This window comes from Sinocyclocheilus anshuiensis, unplaced genomic scaffold (assembly GCF_001515605.1).
Source record: "Sinocyclocheilus anshuiensis isolate Anshui unplaced genomic scaffold, SAMN03320099.WGS_v1.1 scaffold178, whole genome shotgun sequence".
Taxonomy (NCBI): domain Eukaryota; kingdom Metazoa; phylum Chordata; class Actinopteri; order Cypriniformes; family Cyprinidae; genus Sinocyclocheilus; species Sinocyclocheilus anshuiensis.
The window spans coordinates 116,905-123,617 of NW_015546031.1; positions in this window are offsets into that span (position 1 = coordinate 116,905).

Genomic DNA, 6,713 nt, shown 5'->3' on the forward strand with positions numbered 1-6,713 from the left:
GATGTGTTCTCCCGGCACCTATTTATACCATAGTCGCACCGGTAGTGACATCATGGCTGTCGCCGGCCAACGTGTTGTTGGTGTTTTTTCAATGTATGCTTCAGACACGGGTCACGACGAGGCTTTCCCCATAGCGACCCCTAGAGGACGCAGTGTCTTGTTCCCTACTCAGGGAGCCATGGTAACATACGTAACCTGAGACAATATTTATCGGTATAATATGCGTCATATGACTAAACGTGTCATCATTTTCAAATACCTCCATTTTCACAGTCCACACTACAACGTGAAAACGGCATTGTCAGAATACCTCTGTATTCCTTAACAAAAATGCTGTCTCAGTGTAGATGGAAGGCCAAAAGATCGAGAAAAATGTTTTCTGGACAAGACCTGGAAGTTTCTAGTGAGTCTAAAGACATGTATTAGCTTGTTCAGGTGTGCTTGATTAGGCTTAAAGCTAAACTCAACTGGATAGTTGCCCTCCAGGACACCCCTAACTGAAATAGTGAAAGCTTTAGTAATCTACTGCCTTCCAGGATTAGGCTACACTTTTTTTCAATAGTCCACTTTAGACATTCTATAAGTAACTTTGCAACTAAATGTCAACTAACTCTCATTAGAGTATTAATAGACTGTTATGGTTATGGTTCGAGGAATAAGTTGACATGCACTATCAAACTTACAGTCAGTAGAATGTGTTGAGGGAGCATCAAAATAAAGTGTAAGAAGATATTAAGCAGACAGTCTACTAATACTCTAATGACTGCTAGTTGCATGTAGTTGTAAAGTTACTTATAGTTAGTAGAATGTCCAAAGTAGTGGACTATCAAAAAATGAAGTGTTATCCTTTCCAGTTACAACACTTTGTGCTGTAATACTGAAGGTTTTGGTAATATTGGTACGTTTTCCACATTTGTAGTTATGCTACATGTGAATGTATTTCAAACTGTGTCCAGGTTTCCCGTTGTCTCATTCCCACACTGCTTTAGCTATTCCCAAGAACTGCATCATGGTACGTAGCATGCAAACACTTCAACGGCAACAACTAGCACACTACCTAAAGTATTTGATCAAATCAAAATTTACTGACATTAAAAAGTTAAATAACAGGAAGAAATTTCACTTGAACGATTAACAAAAATCAGTACTCAAGATGCCTGAAGCAAACTGCCAAGTAACAAAGAAGTCACACATAAAGAATGTTTGAAAGAGTCACACACCAGTCAGAAACATTCATAGCTTCTAGCAGTTTAACTTTACAACTGCAGTTGTGTAATATAAAAACTGACACAGTTCTAATGCCAACAGCTGCATGACAGTAGTCTTGTTCATTGTGCTGTGCAGCTGGATTGAACTGCAGTACTGTGTTTAGTCTAACTGTATTTCACTGAACTTCAGTTTTAGTGCAAATTTACTACATTTAACTATAATTGTACTGTAGTGAGCTGCAGCTGTATTGCAGATGAAAGATTTACTGCATACACTGGAGTAATCAGACTGCATTTTACTGCAGTTTATCATTGAAAGGGTCACCTGGGCCTTTGTTATTCGTTAGTTATTATTATTCTTCCACTGAAAATCCTGTTGGCACTGAAGTGTGATTCTCCCTAGGTGGAAGGAGAAGCCTTTAAACAAACACATGTAAACACAGGACACAATTGCACATTGGATGGAAAAAGCCCTGCCCTTCATTTACTGTCATGGTATGTCAAGTGTTGACAGAGCTGTTTGCGCATCTGTCACACACTCTTCTCACTGAAGAACACTGTCTAAATAACAGTTTCAAAAAGTCATGCTGTCACGCTTTAGATTTGTGTGTTTATTCAAAAGAATGACATCACCTAATGTCGTCCTGGCAGAATTACCCTGCAGCCTTTGCCAATTTTCATTTGTTTTGAATTGATTCATAATTCATTTCTGTGCTGTGCAGGTGAGGCGACTGCTCCTGTTCCCTTGATTCATGGGACATGAGAACTCCTACTGGCCTTCAGCACCAAACAAGATGAATTGATGTGAGCTGATTGAATGCTGGGAACACACACTGAGAAATTTTAGAGCTCTTTGTCAGGGGCTGTTTGGGAAACTCATATCCCTCCAGTGTGCGGTAACGCCGTCTGCTCTGAAATTAATAGTTCATTCAAAGCGCAAAAATAGCTGTATAAAAGCTCTTTAAAAATGTATACTATATTTTTGGGGTCGATAGAAAAAGAATGCAGATGTAAAATGCAAATGATGAATTCTCGTCACTGAATTAACTATTCTTCTACACCCAAGACAACAACTGAGGAAGCTATTTTTAAACACCACCATTACATAAAATGGATTTAAACACACTCACACACACAGAAACGCACACAAATGAAATGACGATGACAAGCTGCTGTAAAATATGGTTGCATTATGTGTGCCCAGTTTTCTCTTGGATTTAGTGTTTATGGCATGTTTAAACACTTCTAAGCTAGTGTAAATACAACAGACAGCGCTCCAAAGAACAATTACACACTTATAAACAATGACTCATGGCTTTGCCAGAACCACAAACGACCGCACACACACATGAAGACATTGTCACCCAAGACAAAGGTATCTCTTCTTCTGTCACTTCTGAAACTAGCATTACCAGAAATCTGCCAGTGTCCTCTTTTAATTTCCACTCATTACTATACAAATGTTCTTTGTAAAGAAAGTTATGCATAAATAGGCTTTCAGCTGTTTATCATAAGGAGGTATGTGATACATGGAAAAGCCATCTGTTAGCATGCCCATTCATCTCAAAGGCAGTTGAATGGCTGGCATACGCTTCCTTGGAATGCTGTCATCTTTGCTGATTGGTGTTCCCATCCAGAAACATTTTTTAAGCCAGTTTCCTGAGCCGTAAATGCCTTGTGACTAGTCACTTTAGAGCCACTGGAGAGTGACGTCACGACAATGCTGACTGCCGCATTGAAGAACCAAAAATCCATGTTCAGTCTCAAACACTTCATAGCCTCTCTCCTCTCATATGCTGTACTACTTAAACTCTCGCCCTCAATCATCGTTGTGGTGTATTAATGCAAGCAATGCTAATGCTATCATACATATGAGTCAATTATGATGTAGCGCTTTCACATGGAGGTGTATTGACTGTGAAATATATTCAGAAATATACCAGAGTAACATTGAAACCATTCACTGCATTCCTCATGCAACCTTTCTTTATCAAGAGCTAATGAGCTCATTCTTGGCACAAGGGTTAAACATTTAACAAAGAAAACAACTCTGTGTTCAGGCCTGGGATGCATCATGGATGAGGTAAGCTGATTCTTTCCAAAAGGAAAGAGGAGGTGAGGTTTAGATGGTACATGCCAGTGATCCAACCCAAAGGTCAAATAGGAAACACATTTTCACATATATATGTATATATAAAAAGTTTAATTACACTGAACAAAATTATAAACGCAACACTTTTGTTTTTGCCCCCATTTTTCATGAGCTGAACTCAAAGATCTAAGACTTTTTCTTTCCTATTGAAACAGGAAGTTGGGGTAGATCATATGGCTCATCCCTTTTGCAAATTTTCAGTATTGGAAAGAGTGCTAAAACCCGTGGATGAGTTAGCATTTTAGCACTTCCGCTTCCATCATGCCGAAAGCAATGGGTTTTTGCCTGAAATAAGGTCTGTGTTTATTACAAGTACACGATGTTGTCACGTTTTATTCTACGACACAAAATTTGAACGTTTACTTAAAAAAAACTACAGAGGCTGTCGAAAACATTAAATGTCATCAAACAGAACAGGACAACTAATTTAATCCACTTTTACATCCTCATTGCATTTGTATTTGCACTTTTGCAAACTAACTCATTTTTCAAACGAATTTTTCAAACGAACTAAAAACAGAAGGTGTTGTTAGAAGCTTAATGGTGGTGACGCTGAAGTCATGTGACCGCAGTGTACTTCATTTATAGCCTGCATTTAGCTTTTTACCTCTTGCGATTGTATTTAGGCTTCAAAGTTCACAAAGTTAATTTGTGAAGATTATCTTGACATACAAAATGTGTACGAATCAGACCTTATTTTCAGCATGAATTCAAAAGCCAGTTGACAGCTTGTACCACAGACAAAACAAATGAAGACACTTTCTTCAAAACCAAGTCATGGCTGGAAAAGGCGCTTGAGTAAATAAAAGAAATACAAGCTTAATAGAAAACACACTGACAAGCAATGGTTTGCTTCTTGTCTGTGGCAGGTTGGAAGGACATTCTTATTTCAGAGAGCATTTCATTCAACAAAAAATTGTGTGGTTTAATAAGTGTCAACATTTTTATTCAGAAAAAAAAGAAGAAGTATAATTAGAATATCTGTTAAAAGTTTATTATTTTTTCATATGTTAGGAGAGCTAGACACGGACTGGATAAAACTACAATTTTAATTTTATTTCCAAAAGTCCAGAATGAACCAATGATGTCTATAGAAAGCTATCCATTAACATTAGGTTTGTCAGCGCAGGATCCCCTTTAGCCAACAGGGAAAATATCCATTTTAGGAGTTCTACAAACGTAATCGGTCACTGGTAAATCATCTGTTATCATTTAATGAAATATTTCAGATTTGTACAGTATGTTGCATTATCATAACATGGCCGTCAAAGTATAGTGATACCTTACAATAACCATTAAAAATAAAAAATAAGCGGAACATACTGTAGCAGACCATTAGCTTCAGCTTATTTTGTTAATGTAGAAACCACTGACATTTAATAATCATCGCAATGCCCTCACAGCCATATGAGTCTGATGTGGTCATGGCAACTTTTGACATTTGACTGTGTGTTCATCCGCCAGTCGTCACATTAATTTGCTTTTAGACTTCATAAACTGGGTCAGCAAAAGAAACTCATTGGAAGAAACAGATTATTTTCGAGCAGTGCAACAGTGTGGCGGAAAGTGCTGTTTTCTCAAATAACAACCTAACACAACTGCCTTGCTCTGGGTCCCTCTGCATTTGTTGAAAAATGAACTCAAAAGATGAAAACGTCTCCAGGTTACGAATGTAACCATGGTTCCCCGAGGGAACAAGACGCTGTGTCAGAAACGCTGGGGGCGTTCCCAAAGCATTTCCGACGCAGCTGGAGTCCCTGAAGGGGAACCAGCAGATGTGATGTGTTCAGGATGGTATCAGAGTGAATGGGCCACACATGAATTTTTGCAATATACATCACACCTTCTATGGATAAGAGCGTGGTTAACCATAGTACGTTTTGCACAAAGTTTGGGGATGTATTACTGATGACTGTGAATCAGCTGAGAAGCATTTGCATGATTTTAGAAGGACATCTAGTGGCTACATTGTTCTTGCTACTGCGGCCCGACCAAATTAAGTCAAACTGGTTAACCCTGACAGAAACTTTTTTTTTTTAACTTATAACCTGCTGATCACTTCAGTGTGTTTGCTCTGGCTCTTAGGGGACTCATCAACCACAATATACTCTCTTTGATATTAGGTCCAGTACCTATTTTCTGTAAAACATATATGCTTTTTCACCTGTTCAGTGATGGTCTCAAATGGGTGATGTAGACCTGAAAATGCATATCATAAAGACAAATGGGGCTTAAGAGAGTAGATGAAAAATATTTTCACTGGAGAGTTAAATCAGCTTCTTGAACCCATTGAGATTTCAATCCATGTTCAAGCACATTCAGCACCGTTTGTAACGTGTTTCTTGTTTGAAATAGGATATTGTTTGTCTTAAATTGGTCGCATATACACTGGCTGCAAGTACACTTCAAAATTAATGATGCAAGAAAATTGGCACTAGCTAACTCTCCAACAACAGAGACTGCATTTGCACCGAAACACGTCAACATATTGGACCTGTGCATTAGGCCCTGCTGCTGTGTGTAAATGAGGCTGCTGATTTGTATCAGTTGTTAAGGAGCAGGCAAGTGCCAATTTTATTTCAATTTCAAGTCTATATATCAAGCCTGGACATGCCCATTGAAGGCAGGAGACTCTACAGGGTAAATGATATGGTTCTTTCTGAGAAAACCAATTTCACTGCTTGTCAATGCAATACTTCACTCTATTACTCTGTATTTTATTACCCACATCCAGACAACACAGACATTCAAAAACTTTTTTCAGGGCTTTTTGGTCATCGGCAGCACAGGTGCTTTGGGAAAATTGGCGAACATGCCACAATTCGCAATTCACTTCTGTTACATACAGTACATCCATGCGAAACAGCATATTTAACTAGGAGAAAAATGTAGGGTGGGGATTGAGTTCATCCACTCATATTTGTGACCCTGGACCACAAAATCAGTCTTAAGTCACTGGGGGTATGTTTGTAGTAATAGCCAAAAATACATTATATGGGTCAAAATTACAGATTTTTCTTTCATGCCAAAAATCATTAGAATATTAAGAAAAGATCATGTTCCATGAAGATATTTTGTAAATTTTCTAATGTAAATATATCAAAACTTAATTTTTGATTAGTAATATGCATTGCTAAGGACTTCATTTGGACAACTTTAAAGGCAGTTTTCACAATATTTTGATTTTCTTGCACCCTCAGATTCCAGATTTTCAAATAGTTATATCTCAGCCAAATATTGTCCTATCGTAACAAACCATACATCAATGGCAAGCTTATTTATTCAGCTTTCAGATGATGTATAAATCATTGACACTTAAGACTGGTTTTGTGGTCCAGGGTCACATATTACAC